At 39.7% G+C, this 20,497-nt stretch overlaps 3 pseudogenes; 2 read left to right on the forward strand and 1 right to left on the reverse strand.

Annotated features, from left to right (window-relative positions):
* Nucleotides 1-824: 824 nt before the first annotated feature.
* Nucleotides 825-3,159, reverse strand: LOC124283985 (annotated as a pseudogene).
* Nucleotides 3,160-4,508: 1,349 nt separating this feature from the next.
* On the forward strand, nucleotides 4,509-5,000 carry LOC124283951 (annotated as a pseudogene).
* Nucleotides 5,001-10,317: 5,317 nt separating this feature from the next.
* Nucleotides 10,318-11,310, forward strand: LOC124283986 (annotated as a pseudogene).
* Nucleotides 11,311-20,497: the final 9,187 nt, after the last annotated feature.

Below are 20,497 nucleotides of genomic sequence, written 5' to 3' on the forward strand. Positions count from 1 at the left end.
GTTGATGACAACCACCCCCTCACTCCCCACCTAGGCAGATTCGATCCCCGACCGCGTCATACCAAAAGACGTTAAACTATGGTATTTGTTGGTCCCTGCCTGGCGCTCGGCATTATTAGGTACAACAAGGACTGGTCGGCTCGGAGTCAGTATACTGTGTCTGAGTGGGGTAATCATGCTTCACTGCGGCATGGTATCTCAGTGAGCTAGCACTATAAAACCAGCTTAAGTCTGGGCTAGTACAAGCAGCCGCACATACACATACACACGCATGCACGTCATCATATGAGCGAAATATTCTCAAGCACGACCTTAAACCCAATTTCACCTCACCTCACCACCTAGGCAGAACAAAATGGGTGACACCCCCTTAAAATCATCATCACTCCCCCAGCCATAATTCCCTTTATCCCCCCGTAGCGGCCATCTTGTCGATTCTCAAGCTGGTTTACCTGATCCAGGCATGTGTGCAGTCTGCACACCTCGGGATGTTGTTGACAACACATCGCTCATTGTTTTGTCTATAAAGACAGCGAAACTTTTCGTACTAATCATTTTTATTCCGCAACTACTGGCTACAACATACTACATGCTACACTACATCTACATGTATCGATATTATTACTCCAGTGGAATATATTTACAGGGGAAGCTAAAGCTATCTAACTATTGCAGGCATTTTCTATGTACAACAGGAAGCCTGTACATCTATGTACAGAGGAAGTAGACAAGAGTTTGATTGCCTGGCTGTCCACCACGACACTGAAGGTCAGTGTTGAATCTGTCCGTGTGTTTGTAACAGTTACACACATATCTGTTTCTTCGTCGGTCGCTCATACATACATGTATCCAGATGACAGCATCTATTTGTCTGGGTAGGGTCCGGCCATGATCTTGGAGATGAAGTCCTCGTACTTGACGTTGCCCTCCAGATCCTCTCTCAAGTCGGTGCACTTGATGATGTCATCCATCTGGGTGTCGGTCAGTCGGTCTCCCAGAGAGGTCAGAACGTGCCTCAACTCAGCAGATGAGATGAAACCCTGGCCCTCTCTGTCGAATGTCTTGAAAGCCTCCATGAAGTCGGCGTAGGTGCCTGTGTCCTTGATCTGCATGACGGTCTGGTAGATGGGCAGGAACTCCTCCAGTTTGTAGTTCTTCTCTCCAAACTTCTCCACACCTCCGTTCTTCATGATGGTGGTCATGGTAGGGTTGAGTCCCAGACAGTACAACATGTCACCGGTCTTGGCAGCATCGATTTGGCGCCATCACGACCATCCCAGAAATCGAAAGGTCGAACACCTCTGTGACCTCCTCAATTTCATCTTTTGATAGTTGAGGCTGAAACACAAATGACAATTAATGAGAGTACGGTCATAAGAGCAAATGTATGCTATACGTATATAATAGACTGTGAACTCTACAGCAGGTTCCACCATTCAAGAAAAACACACATTCAAATTACGACTTATGGGATATATATTTTTGTTTGTCAATAATTGTGAGTGTGTTTGATGTCTTACCGCCCTGCATGTATGATAATGAATTAGCATTGGAAAATGAGTGAGTGAGTTTAATTGAATTACGGCACATCAGTTCCACATGACGCGTCGTAGGCGTGTACAACAGCCTGATGGACGTCAAACATTATCGGGGTAGTCTTTGGATACTAGCCCACAATAAGAATATCCTGCTACGATAAGGGACCGCAACTCTTATACAGTTTGGTCTGAAGAAAGAAATGTGTCAGTTATCTTACCATGATGAGACTTGAAGAGCTGGACAGGCCAAGTGATTCAGTGGCTGCAGGGATGGTTGTGAAGTCTGGACGCTGCCAGTCGTACTTATACCCCCTGTGACATCACCACGCCGCGGGGGCACTGATAGGATCCACGTGGGTAGCATCCAAGCCACGCCCATTGCTTGATGACAAACCTACAGTGTATCAGATTTTACTCTGACAGGAACGCATTGTTGAAAACTGAAAATTCTTACAATTTCGATTACACATTAATGATATGATAAGTCGTAACCATTCGTTATCTCTGGGACATCTTAGTATTACTTACTAAATATTTATCATTGTAAATCAAAACTGGCACTTTTCATGTCACAAGACAAGAAAAATATAAACACGTGATTTGACAAGGAATGCCTCATGGTCAGTTTATTGTGTATTAGTTGACTAAACTTCGTCGGAAATATCTTTCCAGAATAACAATGTTTACCGCCTAGTTGTGTCAGCTCGAGTGAAATAACTATTTTTAATATTTTTAAGATCAATATTTCACCACTAGATACATATATAGTCTTCGCAGTTTCCCCACACTACACGCCACACTGGAATAATGTCAATGACGTTAAGTGACAAGGAAATAATGTTTTGTTTGAGATTAACCACACATTTTGTACTGAGAACATTTTTTTCTTGATGTAACTCTGTCGTTATCTTAAGTAGACTGCTTCAGCGACGAGGTTTTTTATCAATCTGAAAAGGAGCGCCAAAATCTCCATATGCCCACCACCAAGTTTGAACACCGAATATTGTACAGCGATCAAACAATGTTTGAACAAGAGCATGACGCTCTTCGAAATCTACGTAGAAAGAGGTGCTCATTTGTGTCTCAAAAGTTGTGAATGTAATCACCAAAGGCTGGAGTAATCAAATAAGGTAAAACATAACGTTTTCATCTCTTTAACAGTGATAAATGTCAATCAAATTCATGTCATCACCCCGACGTTTCATACTGCTGTTACAGCCACAGTGCCTCAAACCCAATAACTTAATCAATGCGTTTATTAAACGTCTATGTAATTGCCATTATCTTTTTAAGAACAGATAAAAAATTTGTGTGAATTTACATTTTAGAAAGTTCCTTAGAAATGTAATATTTGCTAAAATGGTTATCGGCTATTACAAACTATTACTGCGAATGTTCCTGAACAAGGATTACATAATGGACATTATCCTTTTCTCGTCAGTACAACCCACGCGCTTTCCCCATGTATCGTCCTTCCATTAAAAGCTACAAGCTCCGCAGTTGTTATGTAATCTCATTTCGTAATGAGCTTCTTCAAGCGGCACGTACCAATATCGGCCTCCTGTGTCACCCCCAGGAGCTGGACTGATGGACGAGGGTCGGGGCCACGTGCCGGACACATGGCCAGCCAGCAGGGGGTAGGGGAAGGGAGGGGTAGAGGTAAGGGTAGGGAGGAGCACTACTACTGGCTATAAGAAGCTCGGACAACGGTCAGCAATCATCACTCAGCAAGCACCTGCTCTTCAGCTGTTAAGTTGTCAGACCAGAGCAGATCCAGCTATAAACATGGTAAGTTACTACTGATCCAGGGTACATTGTAGGCTGTCTCTTAGACTAAGGCTTAGTCTCTGAATATATATAATTTTGATAGTAACAAACAAGCCCATTTATATTGAAAAGGAGCCCTAGGGAGACCAGAGATTCAGAACCTGAGGAGATCTAGACTTGCTTCATTTAGGGCTTTAGCACTGCAGAGAGGACTTGGCAGTAGGGAAATTAATGTGGTTCAGGGACTGTGAGACAGACTAGCTGTCTCTCAGAACCGACAGAATACATTAGGAAATGAATCCAACTCAAGACTAGGTTGATTTGTTAAGTCTATGTTGCCTCAGCTCTGAAATTAAGCATTGTTCAGGGCTCAATGTGGATTTTTTAAAGAAATATATTAAGTTAATGGATATGACAACTTTAATTCTGACACTAAATGTCAGCAGATCAGATGTGTTGAAGTGTTATTTCTATATATGTTTTACTTCTGTACACATCTTCATCATCAACAAGATCGTCTAAGACGACCTCCTGTTCCTATATACTGAATGATGTAGTGTAGTATGTTCACACACTGTTGATCAGTTAAGGTCTGGTAATACATTATAGGGGTTGGGGAGGGAAACGACTTTTGTCGTATTTTGCTGACCCCTCGTTTTATACAACCTATTTTCATACCCACCCTAACCTCACCTAATAAATAATGTTCAAATTTATTAAAAATAGAACTGTCACTTGTTTCTTGACCCCAACCAACTCCATTTTCGCTTTGTCATTTTCATAACACTGTTAATTTCATCCTCATTATGATATGCAACTACACCCTTCCTGTTATAATATTTCAAAAAACAGAATTGATTTTATGCCCCAAAATGCACAAATACGCCTACAGGCCAACATTTGAAGCCAGTTATCATGAGTGAGTGGATATGGTTTTACGCCGCTTTTAGCAATATTCCAGCAATATTACAGCAGGGACACCAGAAATGGGCTTCACATATTGTATCTTGGGGAATTGAACCGGGGCTTTCCGTGTGACTAGCGAACGCTTTAAGCACAAGGCTACCCTACTGCCCCAAGTTGCCATGATAAAGATTGACAAAGATTTCAGTTGTTCTGGAATTAGAACTTTCACTATCTGAACATACATTTTGGACTTGTTCTTGACTCGATGTGCAATCCTTCGTTGCTAATGTCTGTGCTCTGTTTTCCAGCCTCAACTATCAAAGGATGAAATTAGAGGAGGTCACAGAGGTGTTCGATCTTTTCGATTTCTGGGATGGTCGTGATGGCGCCGTCGACGCTGCCAAGACCGGCGACATGTTGTACTGTCTGGGCCTCAACCCTACCATGACCACCATCGCCGAAGAACGGAGGTGTGAAGTTTGGAGAGAAGAACTACAAACTGGAGGAGTTCCTGCCCATCTACCAGACCGTCATGCAGATCAAGGACACAGGTACCTACGCCGACTTCATGGAGGCTTTCAAGAACATTCGACAGAGAGGGCCAGGGTTTCATCTCATCTGCTGAGTTGAGGAGGCACGTTCTGACATCCCTGGGAGACCGACTGACCGACAAACAGATGGACGACATCATCAAGTGCACCGACTTGAGAGAGAGGGATCTGGAGGGGGCAACGTCAAGTACGAGGACTTCATCTCAAGATCATGGCCGGACCCTACCCAGATAAATAGATGCTGTCATCTGGATATATGAGCGACCGATGAAGAAACAGACATGTGTGTAACTGTTACAAACACACGGACAGATTCAACACTGACCTTCAGTGTCGTGGTGGACAACCAGGCAATCAAACTCTTGTTTACTTCCTCTGTACATAGATGCACAGGCTTCCTGTTGTACATAGAAAGTGCCTGACATAGGAATTATTTCCCCTGTAAAATATATTCCACTGTAGTATTTACCTGTAGTACACATGTAGTAATAGCTGTAGTAGGTAGCACTGTGTAGCTTATTCAGTAGTTTGTAGTAACACTGTAGAATAAAGAGACAATTTCTATCAAAGGAAATACGTTTTCGTGTGTTTCTTCAAAATAGAACTTTTGTACCGAAGCATGAATATTATCATACATGTAGTTGTGCCGATTAGTGAGTTTTTATCAACAATATCAGTTTCACTCTGAAAAGATGCTTGGATAAGTGTACGTGAGAGTCGAGGTTCGAATCCATTATCGGCATGGGCATGCGATCCACCAGCAGGGGGAGCTGGACCGATGTAACCAAGAACAACTGTCCAGTCTGCCCACCCAGGTCTTTGATTATCTTACAACAGGTAATGGAGATTTTCAAGCCATAAGGTTTTACCTACATAACGTGATGATAAGCAATAATCATTCATTCAAAACGCACATCTATATCTATATTTAAGCCTGTTATTGACTCAACCCGTTCTGTCTTCGTGTATGGTAACGACATAAGATTGTATCGTCGTGTTTTTTGCTTCTTTGGCTAATCCTCAGCTACTCGCGTTAATGACCCTACTAGAAGCATTGCAAGGAGTGGCTCTCTGGAGTACGTACACATTTATCAGAGATGAAATTTGTGGGATGAAAGTGTAGCCTATAATTTATCTCATCCCATCTTTCCTGCTCTGAATCTATATTCACACATGCTTGGATCCCATTCAGAATATCAGAATCTGCTATAAAGCCACTTAGTGTGTCAGGATATATACTACCCATCAAAAGTTTAGACTCACTTAAAGCACTCACTATATGTTATGTATATGTATGTGGTTACATCGAAGATGAATTTCTCCACCAACTTGGGGAACCAACTGAAAACCTTATGCAGATGAATTGCACAAGGATGATGCTTCAAATTGCGAAAGGGATGAGCAAATGTCGTGCATGTGAACAGATTCGTTTTGGTGTAAAGTTTTGTTAAGAATTCGCCAATTTTTCACAGATTTTTAATCATTTACTGAACTCATGACAATAATCTTTTCAATGTTACGAATATGTTTTACAATACACCAGTTCATAACTAAACAGTACCTTTAAACAGTATGGAATATTTTGCAAAAGCTAGTTTAGAACAGTGGACAAGTAAGTGGCTACATTTACACTAGTGAGTCTAAACTTTTGATGGGTAGTATATGTACACACAAACTCTTCCCAAGATAAAATGAAACTGTTAAATGTCCATGGACGTCCCTTTGAACATTCCTTCTTAAGACGACGCATTGTACGAGATGGATGGTGGAGTAGCGAATAAATTGTTAGCCCGTCGCACCGAATTTCCGGGTTCGATTCTCCAAGCAGGTTCAATGTCCATTTCACATTGTTTTGTAACTGAATATGCTTTCGGGGAACCTTGCGGTTTTAAACTGACATTTCACACCAAAATGTCGGGTTGGATTCCAAACATGGGTACATTTCTGGTGATTCCAGAATGATATTGATTCTGGACGATATAGCTGGAATTGGCTGCAAATGGCGTTCATATCCACTCATTATGCGTAAAGGGCGGTGGGGTAGCCTAGTGGTTAATGCGTTGGCTCGTCACGCCGAAGACCCGGGTTCGATTCCCTACTTGGGTACAATGTGTGAAGCCCATTTCTGGTGTCCCCGCCGTGATATAGCTGGAATATTGTTAAAAGCTGCGTAAAACTGAACTCACTCACTCACTCATTATGCGTAAAATCCACGACCTTGATGGTATACAATAATACACACTGACGTGGAAGAAACACACTTTGTGCTTTAAGATCATTTTCCGAAAAGCAACGAAAATATTTTGAAAAAATGTTTGGAAATGGTTAAACAATGTTTGAGACTTGTAATTCACAATCCAAACATCTTTCAAAATATTTACTTTTCATTTGTGGAAAAAACCATCCACCAGCTGTCTAATTTCTTTTGTCCGTCCGCTTATGACACCAAACGTTTTCTTAAAACTGCATGTATTTCCTCACACAGAAACGAAGACGTGGGTCAACGATGGCAACACCATGGCCTCATTCAAAGAGGGGCGGTGGGGTAGCCTAGTGGTTAAAGCGTTGGCTCGTCACGAAGACCCGGGTTCTGAATCCCCACATGGGTACTATGTGTGAAGCCCATTTCTGGTGTCCCCGCCGTGATGTTGCTGGAATATTGCTAAAAGCGGCGTAAAACCAAACTCAGTCAGTCATTCCAAAGAGCGATTTAGCGCTAAGGTGATAGTGTCCTCATTGTTTTAACATCGCGATCATCTTAGCGCTGAGACAACTCTTGAGAAACGAGGCCCTGTAATTAATTCATTGACGGTGTAGTCGACTTAATGGAGCGAATGAATGTTGTTTAAAGGCACAGTCAATAGTATTCCAGCAACATCTCAGCCGACATTGGGAACAGAGTCATTACAGGGCGATGCCCCACGCTGTGAGTGCTCGACAATCCTCAAAACCACAGACTTTGACCACTAAACGAGCAGTGTATAAAGCTGGGGATCTATTGATGCAGATCGCTTGACGGGGAGCTTGAAGAAGCAGAGATGCTTAGAGATCCACCTAGCCCGTTAACCGAACTCTAGCGCATGTTGAAACAATCACCAGGAGATCTCAAGGACGTATGGCGAATGTATGGAAGAACGCCAATATGTCGAGATAACTGTGTCACCCATATAACGTTCCCGAATATCGGGAATGAGTGAGTGGAGAGAGGTGGGTTTAGCGCCGCTTCTAGCAACTCTTGCTACTTCACGGCATGGTCGCTTCTCTGTGGAAGGAAGCTCCCATGGGGTCCAGGTCTCAGACCAATTTGGTGAAACCCGCCTGGCTCGGTATGGTGCAGAAGCATCTACAACCATTAACAGGACGAACCCGGATTGAACCCATCATAAGATATTGACACAGCGAATTGCGGCGCTTTATTCGATTGGACCACCGGTGTCCGCACAGTTAATCCCAGCTATCATTAGTAAATGGTGACACGATAGCCTGGAGAACGTCTAGTCGCAACTAATTTAATTTATGTCTTGTTGACACAATTGTGTTATATATATATCCAACTTCTATATGCCACTGAAATTCTTACCTTTTGTCTCAATACAGGCCTGCTGTATTGCAGAGTGGCCGGATTAGCTTTTTCAGGTTTATGAATTAATAGTACTTGACATGCAAACGTGCAAATATATAAGTAGTGTTGTGTGGTCCTGAGCTCATGTCACAAATCAGTTAAGCAACACCGAGCGCGGAGAGTACTTGGATGGGTGGCCCTGTTTGGCAGCTTGACTCTTTAGAGTTTCTAGGACTTCAGTCCTGCCCACACGAAGCACACGTGATACATGTGGTCTCACCTTTGGCAGAAGTGAGTTTGTTCAAATTTCCCTTTCGACGGGTACCCGGTGGGATAAGACATGTGACTATTAACCTTCTAGCGCCTCACAGGCAGCTTGGGTTATCCAGGGTAATAATAATCAGATTGTGTGTTAGCGTTTTGAGCATGTGCCTTGTACATGGAAAAGGCGCAATATACATTCACAATTATTATAAATGTTCTTCTTGTCAACTTTTATGCATGTGTGTCACAGAAACCGGTTATCAGGCGATTATAAAGCTGACCCACGACTGACTGGTGTTCCAAATGTTCTCAAACAGAACTATCACTAACAGAAACATACTGAAGACTAAAACCACGATTAAGTGTGTGTGGGGAGTGTGTGTGTGTGTGTGCGTGCGTGTGTGTGCGTGTGCGTGTGCGTGTGCGTGTGCGTATGAGTGGGTAAGTGAGATTTGATTCGTCTTTTAACAGTATTTTTCAGACGGTGTAACTGTTGCGGGCTTTCAGCAACTACCGGAATCGGGGCGTGATACATGAACTGGATGATGTATGTCATCGTGTAGATCGATGCTCATGATGTCAATCACTGAATTGTCTAGAATGTTAACAGACCCTTTCTTTGTGGCTGGAATATTGATGAGTGCAAACAAACAATACACATTTAAATACCAAACAATACATAACAAATACTAACTACTAATCACTTACATAGCAAACAATATAAAACGCTTAAAGAACGCTATGACCAACACTATAAAACAATTGTAAAACAAACGCTAATAAAAAATAATAAAACATACGGAGAGCACTCACTATTATCGAAAACTATATGTAACAAACCCTATAAAACACATATATAACGAACACATACCATGAACACTACATACACGCGCACGTACGCACGTACACACGCATACATGCAGATTTAACACGCACACACGGATGCATGCAGATTTAACACGTACGTACACACGCATACATGCAGATTTAACACGCATACACGCATGCATGCATGCAGATTTAACAGGCTCACACGCATGCATGCAGATTTAAAACGTATACACGCATACATGCAGATTTAACACGCACACACGCATGCATGCAGATTTCACATACACACATATTTCACACTTACACATACATGCATATTTCTCTCTCTCTCTCTCTCAGACACACACACACAGGCGCCTGAAGATTTCTCTCTCACACACACACACGCATGCAGATTTTCACACACACAGTGGCGCATGAAGATTTCACGCACGCACGCATACAGATTTCACGGACGCACGTATGCACATTTCCGGTCCGTTTCAGGATTTGGAAAGTATGTGCACCACTGCTGTTTTTCCAAATCTTTTCATGGTTTGTGATTGTGATGAAGGTGCTCATTAGACGCACCCTCGCGCCTCAAGGTAAGATGCGTTTTGTTGGTCTTTAGTCAAATGTTCTCGTCATTAAGTGGTAAAATGGTAATAAATATAGTGACATCCCGCATGCACTACGTCGCGTTGATGTCAGGTAAAGTGTGCGTGCACGGTGACAATAAGAATTGGCTCAGAACATTATTGTTCAGCTATGTACACATTTCAGTAACGTAAACAACCAGCAGATGTTCATATTACATGAATTGAAACTGCAGGATTTCATTTCCATTCCAAGCACACTCCGGGGATTACAGTGTGTATAGGGTAGGGGGTAGGGGTAGGGGTAGGGGGTAGGGGTAGGGATGAGGGTGCTGCTGCGACCACATGGCTCCACATTTGTAATTATAGGAGGGTCCACGTGATGGGAAGGGGGCACAGTGTGGGGTGGCTACTGATTGGGGTACCTGTTGGTATAAGTAGTCCAGGCAAACATTCATTCCACAGTCCGTACCAAGAGATCATCTACCGTCTCGGATATACCTTGTGGATCCTGCACAGTTGTCAACATGGTAATATTTTGTTAACTCTGACGTTGTGATGAGACGTCACATTCATTGGAATCTTTATCTTTTATGGAAATGCATGATGATTCCTGTTTTGTATTGAAATAAAACCGACTTTTGTCAACATTAGACTGTTCATCTAATATTTGTTGGTCTTTCCTTGGCCTCTGGACGGTTGTCTAAAATGTTCTTTAAATTTACACTAAAGCATTTGTATCCCTACCTACAGTATTATTTTATCCTAAATAATCAGTAATGATTAGTAATAAAGTATAAACTTCGTTGCTTGTACTACTTCTTTGTCATCTGTGTTTCAGCCTCAACTATCAAAAGATGAAATTGAAGAGGTCACCGAGGTGTTCGATCTTTCGATTTCTGGGATGGTCGTGATGGCGCCGTCGACGCTGCCAAGACCGGTGACATGTTGTACTGTCTGGGCCTCAACCCTACCATGACCACCATCATGAAGAACGGAGGTGTGGAGAAGTTTGGAGAGAAGAACTACAAACTGGAGGAGTTCCTACCCATCTACCAGACCGTCATGCAGATCAAGGACACAGGCACCTATGCCGACTTCATGGAGGCTTTCAAGACATTCGACAGAGAGAGCCAGGGCTTCATCTCATCTGCTGAGTTGAGGCACGTTCTGACATCCCTGGGAGACCGACTGACCGACACCCAGATGGACGACATCATCAAGTGCACCGACTTGAGAGAGGATCTGGAGGGCAACGTCAAGTACGAGGATTTCATCTCAAGATCATCATGGCCGGACCCTACCCAGACAAATAGAGAGTCACCGCCCAAGATATTAATGAACGCATACATATTTATGAAAGGAGACTAATGTATAACGTATTTAGCACTGAAACGTACCCAGTGTAGTGATTAACGGGGGAACAAACAAATAGACCCACATGCGCTTCTGCTGTAGATGCACAGGGTTTCTGGATGTCGCATTAAATAGGTAGTAACTAGTAGTCGTGTAGTAGCAGTGTTTAGCTGTAGTGTAGTATGTAGTATTTAGCTGTAGTGTAGTATGTAGTATTTAACTGTAGTATGTAGTATTAGCTGTAGTATGTAGTATTTAGCTGTAGCTGCAGTGTAGCATTTAGTATTAACTGTAGTGTAGTATGTAGTATTAGATGTAGTATAGTATGCTTAGTATTTAGTATTTAGCTGCGGTATGTAGTAGGTATTTAGTACAGTATGTAGTATTTAGCTGTAGTGTGGTACGTAGTATTTAGCTGTAATTGTATGTAGTATTTAGCTGTAGTATGTAGTATGTAGTATTTAGCTGTAGTGTAGTATGTAGTATTAGATGTATTATGGTATGTAGTAGTATTTGGCTGTAGTGTAGTATGTAGTATTTAGCTGTAGTATGTAGTATTTTGCTGTAGTGTACTATTTAGTATTTAGCTGTAGTGTAGTATGTAGTATTTAGCTGTAGTGTATGTAGTATGTAGCTGTAGTGCAGTATTTAGTATTTAGCTGTAGTGTATTATGTAGTATTTGCTGTAGTGTAGTACGTAGTATTTAGCTGTGAGTGTAGTATGTAGTATTTAGCTGTAGTGTAGTATTTAGTATTTAGCTGTAGTGTGGTATGTAGTATTAGATGTAGTATGGTATGTAGTGATAGTATTTAGCTGTAGTGTGTGGTACGTAGTAGTATTTAGCTGAAGTGTAGTATTTGGCTGTAGTATTTGGCTGTAGTGTAGTGTTAGCTGTAGTATTTAGTATTTAGCTGTAGTGTGGTATGTAGTATTAGATGTAGTGTAGTATTAGTATTTAGCTGTGGTGTAGCATGTAGTATGTAGTATTTAGCTGTAGTATGTAGTATTTAGCTGTAGTGTAGTGCAGTAGTATTTAGCTGTAGTATGTAGTAGCAGTGTTAGCTGTAGTGTAGTGTATTTAGCATTTTAGCTGTAAGTGTGGTATATGTAGTGTAGATGTAGTATAGTATTTAGCTACTGTAGTGTAGTACGTAGTATTTAGCTGAAGTGTAGTATTTAGCTGTAGTATGTGCGTATTTAGCTGTGTAGTATTTAGTGTTTAGCTGTAGTGTAGTATGTAGTATTAGATGTAGTGTAGTATGTAGTATTTAGCTGTAGTGTAGCATGAGTATGTGAGTATGTAGCTGTAGTATGTAGTATTTAAGCTGTGAGTGTAATTATGTTGTATTAGCTGTAGCTGTAGTACGTAACATTTAGCTGTAGTGTGGTATGTAGTATTTAGCTGTAGTATAAGTATGTAGTATTTACCTGTAGTGTAGTATGTAGTATTTAGCTGTGGTGAGGTATGTGTAGTATTAGCTGTAGTGTAGTATGTAGTATTAGCTGTGGTCTAGTATGTAGTATTAGCTGTAGTGTGGTATGTAGTATTTAGCTGTAGTGTAGTATGTAGTATTAGCTGTAGTGTGGTATGTAGTATTTTAGCTGTAGTGTGAGTATGTAGTATTTAGCTGTAGTGTAGTATGTAGTATTAGCTGTAGTGTAGTATGTAGCATTAGCTGTAGTGTGAGTATGTAGTATTAGCTGTAGTGTAGTATGTAGCATTAGCTGTAGTGTAATTATGTAGTATTAGCTGTAGTGTTGTTGTATGTAGTATTAGCTGTAGTATAGTATGTAGTATTAGCTGTAGTGTAGTATGTAGTATTAGCTGTAACGTGGTATGTAGTATTTAGCTGTAGTGTAGTATGTAGTATTTAGCTGTAGTGTAGTATTTAGGTATTTAGCTGTAGTGTGAGTATGTAGTATTAGCTGTAGTGTAGTATGTAGTATTAGCTGTAGTGTAGTATGTAGTATTAGCTGTGGTGTAGTATGTAATATTGAGATATAGTGTAGTATGTAGTATTTAGCTGTTGGGTAATATGTAGTATTTTAGCTATAGTGTAGTATGTAGCATTAGCTGTAGTGTGAGTATGTAGTATTAGCTGTAGTCTAGTATGTAGTATTAGCTGTAGTGTATTATGTAGTATTTAGCTGTAGTGTAGTATGTAGCATTAGCTGTGAGTAGTATGTAGTATTTAGCTGTAGTGTGTATGTAGTATTTTAGCTGTAGTGTAGTATGTAGTATTAGCTGTAGTGAGTATGTAGTATTTAGCTGTGAGTGAGTATGTAAGTATTAGCTGTAGTATAGTATGTAGTATTAGCTGTAGTGAGTATGTAGTATTAGCTGTAGTGTAGTATGTAGTATTTAGCTGCAGTGTAGTATGTAGTATTTAGCTGTAGTGTAGTATGCAGTATTAGCTGTAGTGTAGTATGTAGTATTAGCTACAGTGTAGTATGTAGTAACATTAGATGTAGTGTAGTACGTAGTATTAGCTGTAGTGTAGTGCATGTAGTATTAGCTGTAGTGTAGTATGTAGTATTTAGCTGTAGTGTAGTATGTAGTATTTAAGCTGTAGTGTAGTATGTAGTATTTAGCTGTAGTGTGAGTATGTAGTATTTAGCTGTAGTGTAGTACGTAGTAGTAGCTGTAGTGTAGTTATGCAGTATTAGCTGTAGTGTAGTACGTAGTATTAGCTGTAGTGTAGTATGTAGTATTTAGCTGTAGTGTAGTATGTAGTATTTAGCTGTAGTGTAGTATGTAGTATTAGCTGTAGTGTAGTATGTAGTATTAGCTGTAGTGTAGTACGTAGTATTTGTAGCTGTAGTGTAGTATGTAGTATTTAGCTGTAGTGTAGTATGTAGTATTTAGCTGTAGTGTAGTATGTAGTATTAGCTGTAGTGTAGTATGTAGTATTAGCTGTAGTGTAGTATGTAGTATTAGCTGTAGTGTAGTATGTAGTATTAGCTGTAGTGTAGTATGTAGTATTAGCTGTGAGTGTAGTATGTAGTATTTAGCTGTAGTGTAGTATGTAGTATTTAGCTGTAGTGTAGTATGTAGTATTAGCTGTAGTGTAGTATGTAGTATTTAGCTGTAATGTGTAGTATGTAGTATTTAGCTGTAGTGTAGTATGTAGTGTGAGCTGTAGTGTAGCTGTAGTATTAGCTGTAGTGTAGTATGTAGTATTTAGCTGTAGTGTAAGTATGTGTAGTATTTAGCTGTAGTGTGGTATGTAGTATTTAGCTGTAGTGAGTATGTGAGTATTTAGCTGTAACGTGTAGTGTTGTATGTAGTATTTAGCTGTAGTGTAGTATGTAGTATTTAGCTGTAGTGTAGTATGTAGTATTTAGCTGTAGTGTAGTATGTAGTATTTAGCTGTAGTGTAGTATGTAGTATTAGCTGTAGTGTAGTATGTAGTATTAGCTGTAGTGTAGTATGTAGTATTAGCTGTAGTGTAGTATGTAGTATTAGCTGTAGTGTAGTATGTAGTATTAGCTGTAGTGTAGTATGTAGTATTAGCTGTAGTGTAGTATGTAGTATTTAGCTGTAGTGTTGTATGTAGTATTTAGCTGTAGTGTAGTATGTAGTATTAGCTGTAGTGTAGTATGTAGTATTAGCTGTAGTGTAGTATGTAGTATTAGCTGTAGTGTAGTATGTAGTATTTAGCTGTAGTGTAGTATGTAGTATTAGCTGTAGTGTAGTATGTAGTATTTAGCTGTAGTGTAGTATGTAGTATTAGCTGTAGTGTAGTATGTAGCATTAGCTGTAGTGTAGTATGTAGTAGCTAGCTGTATGTGTAGTAGCGTAGTATTAGCTGTAGTGTAGTATGTAGTATTAGCTGTAGTGTAGTATGTAGTATGTAGTAGCTGTAGTATGTAGTATTTAGCTGTAGTGTAGTATGTAGTATTAGCTGTAGTGTAGTATGTAGTGTTAGCTGTAGTCTAGTATGTAGTATTAGCTGTTGGGTAGTATGTAGTAATAGCTGTAGTGTAGTATACTATATTTACTGATAGTATGAATATCATGATCAGAAAGTACACAAGCTTTTCCCACTTCCCAAAAGGGGCAGTCGCAAGTGGTAGCGCATGAATTGCCAAGGGACTGATTCCTGGTGTAAGTAGTTAATACTCTACTACAATGACAAGGTGCTCAAATAATTACACGCTATCCAGTTTTAGTTGGTTCAGAGGTAGAGCTGACCTTGGATGTCCACAACTCCAATGTCGGACTAACCTTGTGTCATGTGACTGTTTTACCGTTATATATTTAAACATATATTTCTCATATGACGAATCATAACCAGTGTCAAATATATCATATGTGCACATGTGCACATATCACTATTGCCTAGCAACCATTGTTTCTGTATTTCGTCGTCTGTGACGTCATTAAACAATTGAACGTAACGTCAATGAAGAGGGCCGTCACACTTTCTTTTCTTTACTGCAAAAATGAACATGAATAAAATGGATAATAAAGAAATTATTACACACGAGCCCTCGCTCGGGCAATACAAAATTTCACACTCGTTTCGTATAAGTCGTATGCCACACTTGCTCGTGTTATAATCTCTACACATGGTATTCAGTTATATGCAGTTCCAGTGTCGTGCACTTTTGCTTTATTGGTCATTCTGTACAAGCAGCTGTATGAATAAATAAAATGTAGCATACATATCAATTGTTTACTTTTTATACAGAACCGTTGACAGATTGTTTAGAACCTATCAAAGAACTGAACTACACATACATTTCATGAGACTTGTTGACGACAACGTGGGAGAAAGGTGGACCGATAGTGCAGAGTAAACGCCAGAGAATAACCAGTCTGTATTATCTGCCCCTACCGCTTCCACTGGGCGTAAAAGCCCAAATAGTGATGACTAAATGAAGTTTAAGTACAAGAAACGCACTTTCTTAGCTGTGTCCCGGCAGAAATATATCCCAGAACAGGAGACAGGGGGTCGAACCCTAATGTATGGTTGCACAACAGGAGAGGGCAAGCTGGGATCTGATGATCGTATGAAAGATGAGAAAGATACCCCGAGTTGCTAAACTCACGAACCAGAAATATTGACCCGACCAAACACATATCCCCGAAGTGAGTAATGACGACAAATACGTTCATAAAGAACACTTAAATACTGAAACTGTTTGTGACGAACATATATATGATCTACTTATGCATAACGGAACCAATACGTAAATGACGAATACGTATATGATAAACACGTACATGGCGAAAACGTAAAAATACGTTATTAATTATTACATATATAATCACTGACTGACTGAGTTTGGTTTTACGCCGCTTTTTAGCAATATTCCAGCAACATCACGGCGGGGACACCAGAAATGGGCTTCACACATTGTGCCCATGTGGGGATTCAACCCGGGTCTTCGGCGTGTCGAGCCAACGTTTTAACAATCAGGCTACCCCACGCCCCACATATATAATGAATACGTACATGACGGAAACACACATTACAAGGACGCCTATACGTATTTGAAAAAATACGGACAGATTAAATACGTGAGTAATGAATACGTATATGATACAGCACGTACATGGCTAATACGTATATAAAAATACGTTATTAATGATTACATATATAGTGAATACATATATGATGGAACACACACATTACAGGGACGCCTATACGTATATAAAAAAACCGAACGGATTAAATACGTAAGTATTGAATACGTATACGATGAATACGTACAAATATGATGAGCACGTATAAACTGAATACGTTTATGATGAATATTATGTATTTGATGAACACATACTTATTCAAGAGGTACAAGGTAAATATGCACATAACGAACACCAACGTGACGAAGCCGTAAATAAAGAAACCGTGTTTGAGCAACGCGTACAAAGTGAACACATACATGACGAAAGATAGGATAACACGTACCTAACGAACACGCACTGTATCTTTATGCGTACATCTAGATATAAAACACAAGAAGCGGTCTCACTGGTCTCCTTAATTTCAAGTTCGGGTGGGTAAATCAGTGGGAGGGAATTGCCTGTTTGATGTTTATTGAACGATATCTGATTATCGATATACCCGATCCTCCGTAATATTGTCGTGTTTTTACTTTGCATATCCGAGCTGATATTCCTTCATAAGGTTACGTCTTGTCCAAATGCCTTAGCCCCAGATTTTACGTCCATTGTTTTCTCAGTGAACTTCAGGATTCTATTCGCTTTCATATTTCAGAAAGTGTCCTGGACTGTATAACATAATGAACATGTACAAAACGACCACTTTCTGTATAACACAATGAACATGTATAAACGACCACTTACTGTATAACACAATGAACATGCACAAAACGACCACTTTCTGTGCTATAACACAATGAACATGCACAAACGACCACTTACTGTATAACACAATGAACATGCACAAAACGACCACTTACTGTATAACACAATGAACATGCACAAAACGACCACTTTCTGTATAACACAATGAACATGTACAAAACGACCACTTACTGTATAACACAATGAACATGCACAAAACGAACACTTACTGTATAACACAATGAACATGCACAAAACGAACACTTACTGTATAACACAATGAACATGCACAAAACGAACACTTACTGTATAACACAATGAACATGTACAAAACGATCACTTACTGTATAACACAATGAACATGTACAAAACGACCACTTACTGTATAACACAATGAACATGCACAAAACGACCACTTTCTGAACACTTACTGTATAACACAATGAACATGCACAAAACGAACACTTTCTGTATAACACAATGAACATGTACAAAACGACCACTTACTGTATAACACAATGAACATGCACAAAACGAACACTTACTGTATAACACAATGAACATGTACAAAACGACCACTTACTGTATAACACAATGAACATGTACAAAACGAACACTTACTGTATTACACAATGAACATGCACAAAACGAACACTTACTGTATAACACAATGAACATGCTCAAAACGACCACTTACTGTATAACACTAATGAACATGCATAAACGACCTCTTACTGTATAACACAATGGACATGCACAAAACGGACACTTACTGAATAACACAATGAACATGAACAAAACGAACACTTACTGTATAACACAATGAACATGTACAAAACGATCACTTACTGTATAACACAATGAACATGCACAAAACGAACACTTACTGTATAACACAATGAACATGCACAAAACGAACACTTACTGTATAACACAATGAACATGTACAAAACGATCACTTACTGTATAACACAATGAACATGCACAAAACGACCACTTACTGTATAACACAATGAACATGCACAAAACGAACACTTACTGTATAACACAATGAACATGCACAAAACGAACACTTACTGTATAACACAATGAACATGCACAAAACGAACACTTACTGTATAACACAATGAACATGCACAAAACGACCACTTACTGTATAACACAATGAACATGCACAAAACGAACACTTACTGTATAACACAATGAACATGCACAAAACGAACACTTACTGTATAACACAATGAACATGTACAAAACGAACACTTACTGTATAACACAATGAACATGCACAAAACGAACACTTACTGTATAACACAATGAACATGTACAAAACGATCACTTACTGTATAACACAATGAACATGTACAAAACGAACACTTACTGTATAACACAATGAACATGTACAAAACGAACACTTACTGTATAACACAATGAATATGTACAAAACGACCACTTACTGTATAACACAATGAACATGCATAAACGACCACTTACTGTATAACACAATGGACATGCACAAAACGACCACTTACTGTCTAACACAATGAACATGTGAACATGCCAAAACGACCACTTTCTGTATAACACAATGAAGATGTACAAAACGACCACTTTCTGTATAACACAATGAACATGCAAAAGACCACTTACTGTATAACACAATGAACATGTACAAAACGAACACTTACTGTATAACACAATGAACATGCACAAAACGACCACTTACTGTATAACACAATGAACATGTACAAAACGAACACTTACTGTATAACACAATGAACATGCACAAAACGACCACTTACTGTATAACACAACGAACATGCATAAAACGAACACTTACTGTATAACACAACGAACATGCATAAAACGAACACTTACATAATGATATCGATGAGATATGTAACGACTGTTCTGACGATCGCATGTATCAGACCACGTAATGGATATAGAAAACACAATATAATAAAGAACGATATCAGAAATTGATAACAAACAAATCAAAGCTAACTAATGATGCCAAACGGTATTCAGTACGATTATGTCACGCAAATATAGCCAGAACAAGCACATGCTACAGATAAGTTGTCGTTAAGTTGGATTCCTATTCATATTTTTCACTTACAAACCAGGTAACCATTCCATTGTACTCTTCACACTGCGATTGCCTCAAGTTAAAGTATGAAAGTTACGACCATCTTAGCGCTTCGGTCGCTTTGTAGAAGAGGATGCTGTTGTAACTATTTTAAAATAAATTACCTTAAACGTCACTTTTTGTTTCAAGTATATAGTAATAAATTGAGTTTTCGAGTTTGGTTGTGTATTGCTATATTGCCTCTAAAATCGACTAAGTGCTAATACTAATAATAATTTCCTCGAGAGGAAGCTTGTTACGCATCCATTGTCAATATAATGACAATATAATGACAATATAATGACAACGCCATGGGCTGAGGATGATTAGCGGCACAAATTGTTTGGTTCGTCCAGCCGTGTATTATGCTGACAGGAATCTCATGTCGGTGTGCCGATCAGTTTACATGCATTCTACAGCATGTTATTAACGTTACCATAAAGTCTTATGTAATAAGGCACTTAGAGACGCGTGGTTCTATCTGCGCGCTCCGTGCCCTACTCTGTGATGCAGGGGGTGGGGGTCTGGGTGACGCAATAGGTCTGGGATCCCTGGGGACACATGGCCACTCATAACTACCTGGGGGAGGGTGCATGCTGGAAGGGTGGGGGAGTAGTGGTCATCACTGGGTATATAGGCAGACTGATCGCTCCTCTCACCACAAACTTCTGCTGGACAAGACAACAGTCTGATCTACAC

This window comes from Haliotis rubra, unplaced genomic scaffold (genome assembly GCF_003918875.1).
Source record: "Haliotis rubra isolate DU_JTF1 unplaced genomic scaffold, ASM391887v1 Scf326, whole genome shotgun sequence".
NCBI lineage: Eukaryota > Metazoa > Mollusca > Gastropoda > Lepetellida > Haliotidae > Haliotis > Haliotis rubra.